General features: G+C 40.0%; 1 long non-coding RNA gene across 16 annotated transcripts; it reads right to left on the reverse strand.

The window, feature by feature from the left end:
- Positions 1-6,793: 6,793 nt before the first annotated feature.
- Positions 6,794-14,137, reverse strand: LOC146684417 (uncharacterized). Of its 16 annotated transcripts, XR_014917286.1 has the most exons (8): positions 13,908-14,137; positions 13,284-13,370; positions 11,835-11,914; positions 9,348-11,087; positions 8,368-8,488; positions 8,078-8,116; positions 7,781-7,902; positions 6,794-7,704 (listed from the first exon to the last, which is right to left on the reverse strand). It is a non-coding gene; the product is annotated as an uncharacterized LOC146684417 (long non-coding RNA). The 16 variants fall into 16 exon arrangements; XR_014917287.1 differs by lacking the exon at positions 13,284-13,370 and having other exon boundaries at positions 6,796-7,704; XR_014917284.1 differs by lacking the exons at positions 13,284-13,370; positions 13,908-14,137 and adding an exon at positions 12,231-13,255 and having other exon boundaries at positions 6,796-7,704.
- Positions 14,138-14,341: the final 204 nt, after the last annotated feature.

A 14,341-nucleotide genomic window follows, 5' to 3' on the forward strand; every position in this document is an offset into this window, starting at 1 on the left:
AAAGGAAAAAAAAAAAGAAGAAAAAAGAACGCTTGGACACTGCTAGCATAATGAACAGGTTCTTTGACGGGACGCCCACGCAAACGCAAAGCAGGAGATGAAGCATCGCTGAATATGTTTCCAAACTACGGTAACTTCCTTCTAACTAACTTCCAAAGACTAGAGAATATGGTGAAGCATGTCTTCCCTTTGGCTTCACCTGCACAAGTGCCAAGGTAGGTCTCCCCTGCAGAATTGGTTTTCCCTTTGTCGGGAGCAGCACTGGGCTCTCCAAATCACAGACAAACAGTATCCCACATTCTTGATTTTTAGTTCACAAACACTTGTTGTAATGACTAACTACTCCTGACATTTTGGAGATGTTAGCTCTTTATACAGTAAAGTTACAGTGGGATACAAATAATATCAGGCTGATTTGTTCCCCCTGTCGAAATCACGGAAAAACGGCATTCCACAGTTGTTTATGTTTTTAAGCCCATTTTGCACAGAGAGGCATTTTTTGATTTGATAGCAATGTTGAATATTATTACACAGGAAAAAAAACAACTATACGTAAAATAATCACACCGTGACGCCTCTGCCTTTCTAAACGGAGTGACAATAGGTGCGTGTGTAAATGTAAGCGCATAAAAACAGAAGATAGTCAGATTAACAGTATTTTGTCTCTATCTGCCATTCTGCAATTCATCTCATGTAAACAATAACGTGGCGCGCAGCGTGACGTGAGTTTGGGAACCACTGCATTAGAGGATAAACTTAAAGTAAGAATAATCTATTATTTATGCAGTCTAGTATAGTATATTAGCCTCAAATGAGGCATAGACAAAGCAACCATATTCTAATTAATGAATTAATGACTAAAACTAATAGTCACCATTCAAATGTGTTCTAAACTTTCAAAGGTTTATTGACTTTCAGCTGCATCCATGAATACCAGTGAAACAGGACATCTGCCTCACTAAAAAGTACAACAGAGCGGCAAACACAAGCAAGACATAGAAATCTTCAGCCTTAACTAGAAGGTGAGTGATCGTAGGATTGCACACAGGTGAGTGTCAACTCGATTGTCTCCAGGTGCGCACTTTATTGAAATGCATAAGCAGAATTACTCACATGCACACATACACACACACAATGATATAGAAGAGAAAGATAGAAGGTGTGTTGGCACAGGAGGACTAGAGGATCATGACACCTTTGTCTTCATGCTCCTACATTGTCATCATATTAATGTTATGCTGGGTAATAATTGTGGGTCCAGATTTAGGTGCTAGCTACATCCTGATGCAAGTTGTCATCATGCAATGCTCTTCCTACTGTCAGTCGATGTTGATCCATTGAACACTTACATCTGTTTAATGGTGTTAAATATCCCAATCTTTGATCTTTGGGCTGAAGGAAGAACAACATAAATGTTCAATCAACAGTCTCTTTATTCCATACAATTCTCATTGTTCCATACAACACTTTTGAGCATTACCATCTGGACGGGAGATATGGAGAGGAGGGTGTCCGCCAGAACTCTTATAGCTTCAGCCCCCCTCCAAAGTCATAAAACCTAAACATCCACATTCTTTCTCTCTCAGTGAGCCTAAGTTATGACCTTGGCTTCCTGTGCAGTATGTTCTGTTCTTTCTAATCAGACAAATAAGGCCATGATTCTCTGAAAACAGTATTTCTTACAAATCAGCAGTATAATGCATCATAAAACAATGTCATTCATTCACAATAAATCAGCAGTCTAATGTAATACAAATCATTCTAATAAATGTAATAGTTATCACCTTCTTCTAAGTCAGGAGAATAATGCAACCTAAAACTACATAATGATTTCACAAGCTTTAATTAGAGGTATAACATGGCATAAAATAGTATAATAATCTCACAATGGACGTATCATACACTATATGGTCAAACATATTCACTCACCCATCCAAACAATTGAAATCAAGTGTTTCAATCACTTCCATGGTCACAGGTGTATAAAATTAAGCACTTAGGCATGCAGACTGCTTCTATAAGCATTTGTGAAAGAATGGGTTGCTCTCAGGATGTCAGTGAACTCTAGCGTGGTATTATGATAGGATGTCACCTGTGCAACAAGTCCAGTCTTGAAATGTCCTCAATATTAAATATTTCAAAAGTGGCACAAAGTGGTAGACCACATTACATCACAGAGCGGGCTCAACAGATACTGTGGCACAGAGGTTGCCAACTTTTTTCAGATTCAGTCAGTACAGACCTCCAAAGTCAAGTCAAGTCAAGTTTATTTATAAAGCACATTTAAAAACAACCGAGGCTGACCAAAGTGCTGTACAATAAAATACAAATATAAAATACAATAAAACACAAGTACATAAAACACCTCACTGATAAAACAATAAATTAAAACAATAAGTTAAACCTTGCTAAAAGCCAATGAGAAGAGGTGAGTTTTAAGAGCAGTTTTAAAAGTTCCTAGGCTTGTGGAGAATCTGATGTGAGGAGGTAAACTGTTCCACAGTCTGGGTGCAGCCACAGCAAAAGCCCTCTCTTCTCTAGTCTTTAGTCTGTACCTGGGAACATCTAAAAGCATCAGGTCTGCTGACCTCAAAGATCTCCTGGGGCGGTAAATGCTAAGAAGCTCTGCCAGGTAAGGAGGTGCAGTACCGTTAAGAACCTTAAAAACCAGCAATAAAATTTTAAAATCAATCCTAAAAGCAACTGAGAGCCAGTGGAGAGAGCAGAGGACCGGAGTGATGTGGTCTCTCTTTTTGGAACCGGTCAGCATGCGAGCAGCAGCGTTCTGCATCAGTTGGAGGCGATGCAGACAGGAACGATCTAAACCAGCATAAAGGGAGTTACAGTAGTCCAGCCGTGATGTAATAAAAGCATGGACCACCCTTTCTAGATCGTTCCTGCACAGGTAGGACTTGACTTTAGTTAAAATCCGTAGATGATAAAAAGATCCCTTGACTACGGAGCTGATTTGTTTATCAAATTTAAAAGCACTGTCAAAAGTAACACCGAGGCTCTTAATGGAGGAAGTACATTCAGAAGTTAGGGGTCCCACAAAATCAAAGGAAAGGTTGGGGTCTTTAGGAAGCCCAAACACAATGACTTCAGTTTTACTTTCATTTAGATGTAGAAAGTTAAGAGCCATCCAAGTCTTAATGTCAGACAAACAGGAGAATAACGGCTGCAGAGAGTCCTTACAGTCTAACCTCAGAGGGAGGTAGATCTCAATGTCATCAGCAAAGGTGTGGAAGGACACATTATGTTTGCGCCAAACTTCATGTGGCCATTAGATTAGCTAAAGAACAGTGTGTAGAGAACTTGATGGAATGGGTTTCCATGGCCGAGCACAATATAGAGAAGTTTAAACTTTGCTGGAGGGGGTGTGGGGTTGTTTTTCAGAAGTTGGGCTCAGCTCTTTACTTCCAGTGAAAGAAACTGAAAATATTTTGTGCAATTTCATGCTCCCAACTTTGTAGGAACAACTTGGGGATGGCTCCTTCCTGTTCTAGCATGGCTGTGCACGAGTGCACACAAGCAGGGACCTTAAAGACATGGATGAGTGAGTTTGGTGTGGAAGAATCTGACTGGCCTGCACAGTCCTAAACTCAGCCCGAGAGAAAACCTTTGGGATGAATTAGAGCAGCGGCCCCAACCTTTTTTGCACCACGGACCGGTTTATGCCCGAGAATATTTTCACGGACCGGCCTTTAAGGTGTCACGGATAAATACAACAAAATAAAACTAGTACCGGTACAGAAAAAAAGAAGATTTATTCATAACACACGTGAAAAGACCCTTGAAAACCGAGTTAACGATAAAAACAATAACAAAATAACGCTGAAAACCGATAAAAACCCTGAAAACCATACATTTCACACCTGAGCCTCAACTCTCGCGGCCCGGTACCAAACAACTCACGGACTGGTACCAGTCCGAGGCCCGGGGGTTGGGGACCGCTGAATTAGAGCATACACTTCAAGGCCGGCCTTCTCATCCATCATCAGTGCCTGACCTCACAAATGTCCTTCTGGAGGAATTGTCAAAAATTCCCATAAGCACACTCCTAAACCTTATGGAAAGCCTTCCAATGAGAGTTGAAGCTGTTGTAGCTGCAAAGGGTTGGCCGACACCATATCAAACCCTATGGAATAAGACTGGGATCTCAGTTATATGTGTGTGAAGGCAAAAGGGGAAATACTTCTGGTAATATAGTGTATAATAATGTTTCCCACATACTGCCTGGGCAGCTGAAAATGGTCAAAACTAAAATGTGCTCCTTCTACTCAGAGATGAAAGAATGAGTAATGCAGTGCCTCCATGAGACTCACATATATGGTTTTGTATGAAATGACTTATCAGCTAGTTCAGGGGTGTCAATATGCCAGATCTGATCCAGTTCAGTGCACCCTGCTGCATGACTTTGCAATATGTATAACCTGCAGATGAGGTGAGCGCTGTTTGTTGTGTCAGGAGGATCATTACAGGAGGTCAAGGTCAAGGTAACTTTATTTATACCCACAGGCAAGGTAAATCTGCTTTACAGAAAAAATGATAGCATTTAGCATCCCTTCAAAAACACACATACCTAATAAAGATATAAACCTCCCTGTAGCACATATATAGTAATTTAATATTTCGAATCAAAAACAGTTCTTATTTAATTCAGTGAGAGCAACGGGGACAAAGCTATCTCGGAAATAGAAACCTCCGTCCTGAGGAAAGAAGCTGAAATTCACCCCTTAGCGGATGGGAACTATTTTTAAGGAATGATAAAGCCATCCTCTGTACCTGCTTGGAGTACAGGGAGGCTAAACAAGACTGTGGCTCACCTATCAGATGACTGGACCATCTCACTAACTGATTTAGAGAGTTTTTCTCTGTGACAGAGGTCTGACCAAACCATGCCACCAAACAAAAGGATAAAACAGACTCAATAAAAGAACGATAAAACAAAGTTAAAATTTTTTGGTCAATGTGGAAATGAGCACGTTTCCTAAGGCAATAAAGGTGCTGGTGACCCTTTTTACAAACTGATTTGCAATTTTGATCAAAGTTCAGTTTTTCATTGATTATGGTCCCAAGATATTTATATGACTGCACTTGCTCTATTTTCTGACCTTTAATTAAAGTGACTCCGTGCCCATTTTGTTGTTTCCTAAAATCAACAACCATATCTTTTGTTTTAGATATGTTCAGCTGGAGATAAGACTCCTCACACCACTGAACAAAGTCATCAATGACTGGACCGTGGTTAGTTTCACCCTCTTTCAGTAAGATGACAATAACAGAGTCATCTGCATATTTAATGATGGCCCTGTTTTCATATCTGCTCTGACACATGTTTGTATAGAGAATGAATAATAAGGGCGATAAGACACACCCTTGAGGAGAACTTGTGGAGGAGAACACTGGGTCAGACAGAATCCCATTTATTCTCACTCTTTGTGACCTGTCAGTTAAAAAATCTAAAATCCAGCCCACCAGGTTTTTCCTGATTTCAAACTGTTCTAAAAGTCTTTTAATTAAAATATGGGGTTGTATTGTATTAAAAGCCAAAGAAAAATCGATGAAAAGAAGTTTTGCAAAAGTCCCTTTACTCTCTACATGTTTAAGAATCAGATTTAGTAAAGTCAAAAGAGTGTCCTCCACTCCTCTATTACAGGAGGCTTAGAATTAGAATTTGTGTCATGAAAATGGTTGTCTGAACTTTTAATTTCATCTGAGACAGAGATCTGACTCATCATTAGTTTCACAGACGTCTTACTTCCTTAATTTACCACAGTACAGTTTAATGACTGAATGTGGAGAAGCACACATATGGTTGAAATTGTAGACATAATCTTCTTGAGAAAAAATCCTCTCAGGATGACGTGTCATCATCTCAATAATCCTTATACTTTTCATATAGTACAACTATCAGGTCCAGTTTTTAACTTTGTTAATGTTAGTCTGCTTTGCAGGTCAGATGACTAAACAGAGGCTGATAAGATTAGGTCTTAAAGCTCTAGGTGTTTGTATTTACTCCATACTCAGCTGCGGGCAGAGAGGGTGACAGGCGAGGATGGCACTGAAGAGAAGATGCTCGGTTTCTGGAGTCTCCTGGTCCTGTCAGTATTAGTAGGATGCATCTGCTGTGTCTTCTCGTGGATGCTCACCTACCTTGACTCGTTCCAGCCTGGTATGGATTTCCCAACACTGTGGACAGTGGCCCACGTCAGAGACGTTTAATATTGATTACATATGTCTGAATTGCTAACCCTAGCTCAACAGACCACAATGCCCTGGACTGTCAGTATAGTTACATGCTGTGAACATAAGTACCTTTGATCACAGTTTGTGTTGTAAAAGAGAAGGAATATTGAAAAAAAGATCAACATTGTGATATTATTTCTTCCAAACTGACCAGAAACATGCTTGTCAGACTCTCACAGCAAAGGATCAGACTCACTGTGCATGACGGCTCAGGCCAATGATGTCTGTTAAGATTGTCAGTTGTTTAGTGCTTCTGTACAGTTAGGGTCACGTCTCTATTTCAGAATAATTAATATGCGGAAAACACTAAAAGTTGATTGTCTTCCAATATTCTAGCATAATTAAAAAACTTTGACTTTGTAAGTACATATTATTAGTCCTAATGCCAGTATGAGTCTTCATAACTCCTGCTTTGAAATACTGAACTTTGAAATTTACCTGATGAAAGATAGTTTACAGTGGCACTCTGTCAGGATCATTCTGACTATAAGATCACTGTATTAATCTGAATCCTTCTGAAATGTGCTGTGAATGAATGCTGATGCAACTCACTGTGGGAAAGCTGCTAATAAAATGAATCTGTGACACATGCAACACGTTCACAGAGGAAGAGGACTCAAAGGGAGGACACGCAGAGGCTGTGTTGAAGTCAGAAATCCAAATCTTTATTAAAAAAAAAAAAAAAAAAAACAGGCGGCGGTTACAAACAGGAAGACAAGCAGTCCATCAAACAGTCTACAGGGTCAAACATTCAGAGAATTTAAACAGCAGTAAAAAATAACTGGACACTGAAAAACTTAAAGCAATGTGTGACGCAATAGAAGGAAGCAGTGTGTTACTGTGTTGTGTTGTTTGTTACGTTGTGATGTGTCATATCGTGTCGTGTTGTGTTATATGTAGTGCCGACGTAGGACAGTTTTTCCAATTTCATTGTACTACTGTACTATGTATGACTGTGCAATGACAATAAAGAGTTATCTTATCTTATCTTATATTCACTGAATTATCATCAATTACAAAAGAGAAAAATGACGATTTCTAAGGATTATTTTCTTAAATGCAGTTAGAGTGTGGCTGGTAAAGATGGAAACATACAGAATGTAAACTGTGTGAGTTTGGTGAACTTTGTTAGTAACAAATGAGGTAAAAAAAACAACCCCAAAACATACAAAACACAGAAAGAGGCTCTCAGTATTCATTAATAATTAGAAAGAAAAATTCTGGTCGTGGATTTTTACAGTCTTAGTTCCGCTCGCTGTCATCATTATAATCATCATGATAAATGGCGAGGTCCTGAGGTGGGTGGGGCTGTCTCTGTGATGTCACCATGAAGGAACAGCATCTGGCACGTGTTGGTGAAACATCCCAGTACACTGGTGTAGTTTCCTCTCCAGCTGTTTGACATGTGACACTTGAATAGTGTTAGGTCAGGTGACCACATGGTTTCTAAAGTAACTGACAGGAAGTAACCAGGCCGTCAGAAATGGATGGCATGTGTGTAGAGTTACTGGAGTTGGGTAACTCTACTTACCAAAAGCAGAAGCACACAGATGAAGGATCAGATGCTGAATGTTGCAGGAACATGCTCATGTGTGGTGGTCATTCAGTGCTGCTCCGGCAGGTTAGACAGTCCAAGACTGATATGCTGCCCATCTGAGAGTTTGAAAACACACATGGAAAGATTTATTTTGTGTTACAGTCAAAGTTGGATGTTCATTTTTGTCCTTTAAAAATGTTTGTGTATTTGAAAGCACTAACATTTAAGGATGACTTGGATTGTCTCCTTTAAAGGGGAGACAAGTGTATCCACTGATCTACGTCACTTTACCTGGATGATGACTCTTCTCCCCCTCACTCAGAAACACTCCTAATATAACCAAGCAAATAAATAATATTGAAGATTTACTTACATCATTACAAAAACATCAAAAACATCTCCCTTTGATTCTATTTCTCCATTCCTGCTGAACATCAGGCAACAAATATCTCAATAAATCACAGTAAAATGCAAAGCACATGTTTTCTCTGCTTTGTCTAACCTCTGCAGAGCCTCTGTCAAGAAAAACATAACTGTAAGCATAAAACAAATATACATTCATAACACGTCACTGGACAAACCTCGGTCAGTTGATTTCCTCTGTGCAGTGCAGATGAGCATCAGTCAGCAAGTGACTCTGCTGGTTCTTCTGAGGAAACACCACCGTCTCTCCACACCGTCACCATCTGTGAGCACAAACTGCTGCTCTGCCAGCATGTAGGAATCACATATCACACACACAGGGGTGAAGAAACATCAGAGCTCAACTTTGGATACTTTAGATCTAAACAGATCAAAGTAGCTCTTAGTTTCAACAATCAGTGAGCAGACAAACAATGATCCCACCCACTCCATGACATGTTGGTCAGTCACAGGAGCTCGTTCAGTGAGAGACTGAGATTACCGAAAAGCACCACTGAACGACACAGGAAATCATTCCTGCCTGTGGCCATCTCCCTGTACAACGCATCCACTTAACACACTGTTTGCTGCTACAACTACACATGTTTCTTTTCCAAATATTTATTTATAAGTGACTTATGTATGTATGTATGTATGTATGTATGTATGTATGTATATGTATATATTGTACTATTCTTAGTTAGCGTATTGTCTGTCTTGTCTTAATGTTGGTTTAAAATGGAGCACTGTAACAAAAAATAATTTCCCCCAGGGATCAATAAAGTATTCTGATTCTGATTCTGATTCTGATACCAAACTGATTCTGTATGAATACAATATGGTATTTTCAATACAGGTATCAAATTAATTTATTAAAACTAATACAGATATATGTATATTTTTTTTGATAAATTAGTTTGCTAAATTATAAGAATATATATATTTTTTCATTTAACAATTGCAACTAAAAGAAATTAAATATTGAACAAAAATATATTGTCACATTCTTTGCATGCTCAGCACGATGACAGACTTGAAGTTGCTACAGATTTTAAGAAGTGATAATTATAGGGAAGAAACTTCTCTTTTTCATCCGTTTAATCAAACATTTGATGCCTCAACTGTCTCAGTCCTATAGCGTTCTGCAACTACAACTAACCTGAGGCTTGGATTTGGCTGCAGGTGCCCCTGTACATCCTTCTCAGCAGCACACATGTGGGTACCATTTAATCCCACTTCTTCCTGAGCTTTGCTTCATCACAAGACCAAAGGTGGCATCCCGTGTCACAGTCTTATCATCATCCAGAAGAAACATTTGAAGAAACATTTACGCGCCTCCTGGTTTTGTTTTCTGATCCTGCGAAAAGACTGAGGACAACAAAGCCCAGAGAACACGAGATACACAACATCCAACATTCAGACTCAACAGCCTCCATAAATGAAGAGCACCAGGTTGGTTCAGTTATAGTAGATATAAGCATACTTCACATTACTGGGTATGAATAATAATGAGGAGGCAAACTTTGACGATGCAGAGCATGATGTCCCATCATCAGACTGTAAACAAACATCCACCAGGCTTCTTTGTTGCCAAAATTGATGATTCTCCTATCAGGGATCAGTAGCGTGTATTAACCTGTGGTACAAGCAGCAGTCACTGAAATATTACTGTTTCAGATAAGAAATCTAGGACATAAAAGCCAGAGTGGGAGGGATCTCTGCAAACTGACTTAGGTCTGCAAGTGTGAAGCTCAACAAAAATCTGACTCTCCAGTCACAGACAAACAAAAACTCCAGCTGGGAGATAGAAAATGCTGTCTGGGTCCTGCTGGATGTTGCTGGTCAGAGTCCACACATTAGCAGAGTGCTTCTTGGTCCCACTGACCCATGTGGACAGCGACTGTGGAGAACTGTTCTGGAAAACAGAGAAGAGAATTAAAATAACAAAAAGTAGCAGCAGTTCAGATCTGATTTAATTTAATTTCCTTCACACAGCACATTCGTCCAGGCTGACAGGTAAACAGAATTAATCTCAGGTAACATGACTCATAGTAGAGATTCAGTAAGAAAGATTGCAGGCTCTAATATTATTACCACACAATCCAAGGACACACCAACAGCTCCGATTTGTAGAACTATTTAAACAAATGTCTTCTGAATATTCAATTCAGGTTCGCAGTGGGAGGGTGGGAGGTGTCGTGGAATTTTTTAAATAAAGTCTGCAACACAGAAAGAGCTGTGATCAAGCTATTTATTACTGCGCCAACACACATCAAACATCACAGTTCAGTCATGTCAGCGCTGCCACAGAAGTGGTGCTCCTACTCCTTTATGCATTCCAAGGAAGAGGGAGGAAGTTACAAACGGATCCTACCACACTTCAACGGATCAATGGTTATGCTGTTTTGTGGCCTTATCAGCACCCGTAAAGGGAGTTGTTTTCTCAAACTGCTGACGCTGAAGTAAGTTCATCTAGTTTTAGAAACTTTCACTGAACAGTAACAGTGTTACAACTAAGCATATGCATAAGCACTTAAATACTTTAAATGAGAATAACAGAAAATTTCTATTACAGAGGCTAGAGCCTGTCCCAGTAGTCATAGGTAGAGCACACCTGGACAGGTCACCAGTCTGTCAGAGGACTAACACAAAGACAGACACCAGAGTAACAAATCTATTTAAAATTAATGTAAGTTTGCTGCAGCTGTATGTATGAACATGTGTTTCTGTGCTCACAGTCCACCTCTCAGGAACCTGTAGTTCACTTTAAGTCTACTTTAAACAAACCTCACAAAAGGCTGATGTGGCTGGATCAGTAGTCTGATTTGAGTACGATACCTTTGGCCAGGGATTACTCTGGTGCATCGCTTCACTGCAGTGTTACGTATTTTCCCCACACCTGAATAAAAAAAATACTGATATATACAAATAACAGCTTCAGCTGATGCAGCCTGACTCAATCCTAAATGTTCAGCACACAGAGACACAGAGGTGCCGTTTAAAGTTTAGTGTTAACCTGAGTCACTGATCATTTGCAGTATTACAGAGTCTGGCAGTCTTTGCATGATGTCCACGTCACTGTAAGTTTCTAGCCGACTCTCAGGTGTGACAGGTGTGCCAGCAGGAAACAGTAATAATAACCTGCATCCTGAGGTTTGTCATGCAGGACTAAAGAAGCCAGGCTTTGTTCACACAGCTAGGATTGTATTTTACACTGACCCTGGGTCAGTATAAGTATCATACAGTTTAAACGAAGCACTGAAACTTGCACATATTTATTATAGATGCACTGAAGCTAATCGAGATATTTGCTGTCAATCTGTGGCTGCGATTATTATTATATATTATTATTATATTACTGGAAACTTTATTAACTAGTAACTTCATCAGTCATGACAGAAGCTAATATTTCTGTGCTAACATCGTTTAAACAGTAACAGCTTTCCTCCAATATAAGCTAACGTTTACACCGTAACTTTAAGCTAGCACCATAAAGACGGTAAAACACGTAATAATATCTACAAATGCATCTTAAAGCTGTTATATTAGCACTCGGTGTATTACTAACATAACCACATTAACATTACTGACACTCGCTGACTTTTAATAGTCATTCTATAAATGCTGTCTGTTTAAATGGTCTTACCTGTACACACTGCATATCCACCGGATTCCAGCCAGAGTGGATTCTGGAGTCTTCCCACGCTCCTGTTAGTGATCCTCCATCTGGATGGATGAGAACAACCTTCTGAACAATCTAGCAGGAAATGGCCCATATCTATGGGACTGATTTGTGCTAATAACGCACATTGTATGGACTGATAAAAGCCGAAGCGGGTGAATAAAGTCACCCAGTAGCTAGCTGTGCCATTACCCAGCATACATCACTCCCTCCATAAATGCAATAAACGATACAAAAGTAATAGCCTATAATTAATTCCTCTGCTGTATTTGCTGTTTTTCAGGTAGTTGTTTACATTATATAATTTATTGTGTTCTGTATACCTCACTACAATGTGATTTGGAAAATGTCTAAATATACCGACAACAGGCACTTCCGCAGCAATCTCTTCAATCGGAGGACCCTTCACGCACAGGCCCCGACGCGAGGGGCCTGTGCGTCCATAAGTGAAGCAGAGGGATAGTGATGGGCAGATGAAGCCTCATGAAGCACTGAAGCTTTTCATCCAATTGGTTCACCTCAACGCGAAGCTTCTTGAAGCTTCATTTGCTCTAGCAGGACACCTACTGGACGTAAAAATATTAGTTGGCATGAATTTGAAGAGTGTGGCATTTTGCACACAGCCTGTAAATGTCAACAACAAAAGGAGTGTGTAAAACATCTATATTGTAGTGATGGCAGCATACTGTGTATATTTATGCTGGCAGTATGGAAAATGATTATTTGCGGCAAAGCTCGAACCGCTTCCTGAACCAGTCACGTGGTACAGCCGGGCAGCGAGGCTTCGGACGTCATCATTTTCAGCTCCTCCCATAAATGAAGCAAGCCTCGATACGCATGGCGGCGGGGGGCGTGGCCCGCCTCCTGTGACATCAAGGTCCAAAGCCCTATTCGGCTTACAGGATGATGACATCACATATATTTAGAATCTTACAACAAATTTGGTCCTATGATGCTTTAATCCGTTGATCCGCAAAAGTCTATAAATAGGGGTGAAGAGCAATGACTTTTAGTTAATTAATTGCAGCATTTATGTTAGCAGAATTGAAACGTTCACCAAAGAGGTATTTTGAAACACCTGGATCCTTTTTGGAGTAGCTGTTTACAGATTCCAACATGTCTCAGAGGAAACAACCCTACAGATTTCTAAGGTAAGTTTTCTTTCTTTTTTTCTGTTTTTAGGTTGTTCACTGACAGAATAAGAATCACACAAGCTCACCTCTAGACAGCTGCCCTGCATGGTTTGAAGCAAAGTTTTCTTCTATTTGATCTCAAAAAGCTCCTAAAACAGTCAGTGATCACCGTTGACCTCCCTCGGCTTTTATTACCGCTAATCATTTATTTAAGCTCAGTTTTTAAAACCTTAGGATGTAACTACAACCCAGCCCATGCAGCAGTATATGAATGACTAACCTCGTATTGTGGATGGATTATCTCAGTTGTTCTCCTGGCTGAAGTTTGGTCCTTTTACAGCATCCTGCCATGCGATTACATTTGTTCCTGACCACCGAGAACGCTCACATTAACCTTTATCGAGTGGAAAAAAAGTTAGCTTGTTTATATTATGCTAACATAGCTGTGTCGCTAGCGGTCACGTAGCACATCATTATATACCAGCTAGCCCAACTTCAGTCACCCTACAAACGTCACTGCTGTTTAGTTTTCTGTCTTCATTTATGCTGGAAGTGATAGCAGAGTTGTACGTTTTAATTTGTTTCCAAAACCCCGCAGTCAGGACATGCTATATTGTATTTAGATAGAAGCTAGCGAGCTAACTCCCTGCTAACTTCTAACTCCGTTAAATGTCATAAATTCCGTTTTCATGGATGCCTGGATGTTAAACTCAATTGTTACACCTGGTAGAGCAGAACGCTGATCATTTTATTAAAGATGAAAGACTTTAGACAGTTTTTCAACTCTCAGTAATGCCATAGTGATCGTTTGATATATGGACCTGCAGCGGAGTTTAGACCCAGACACGGCTAGTGACGTTAGACTGAACAACCGGATAGTGATATGAATTAATTTAGAACTCACTGGAGAGAAAATGCCACGAGCAAATCAACAAAAAGCTGGGGATTGCACATGACTGGCGTCTTTGTTTGGTGATATCGGATACACGTTGCCGCCAGGATGGAAAACGATGAAAAGATAGCCCATTATCCAGGTTCTTGCCTTCACGATCATGAGATCTAACGTTGCAACCAACTACAAAACAAGTACGAACCATAGCTGAAGCTGTATCCTTTCTCTGGCCTACTGTCATGGCGGCGGGGGGCGTGGCCCGCCTCCTGTGACATCAAGGTCCAAAGCCCTATTCGGCTTACAGGATGATGACATCACATATATTTAGAATCTTACAACAAATTTGGTCCTATGATGCTTTAATCCGTTGATCCGCAAAAGTCTATAAATAGGGGTGAAGAGCAATGACTTTTAGTTAATTAATTGCAGCATTTATGTTAGCAGAA

The sequence above is a fragment of the Copadichromis virginalis genome, linkage group LG20 (genome assembly GCF_057382275.1).
Source record: "Copadichromis virginalis isolate Kocher_CV1m ecotype Utaka linkage group LG20, C_Virginalis_male_GT1.1, whole genome shotgun sequence".
NCBI classification, from domain to species: domain Eukaryota; kingdom Metazoa; phylum Chordata; class Actinopteri; order Cichliformes; family Cichlidae; genus Copadichromis; species Copadichromis virginalis.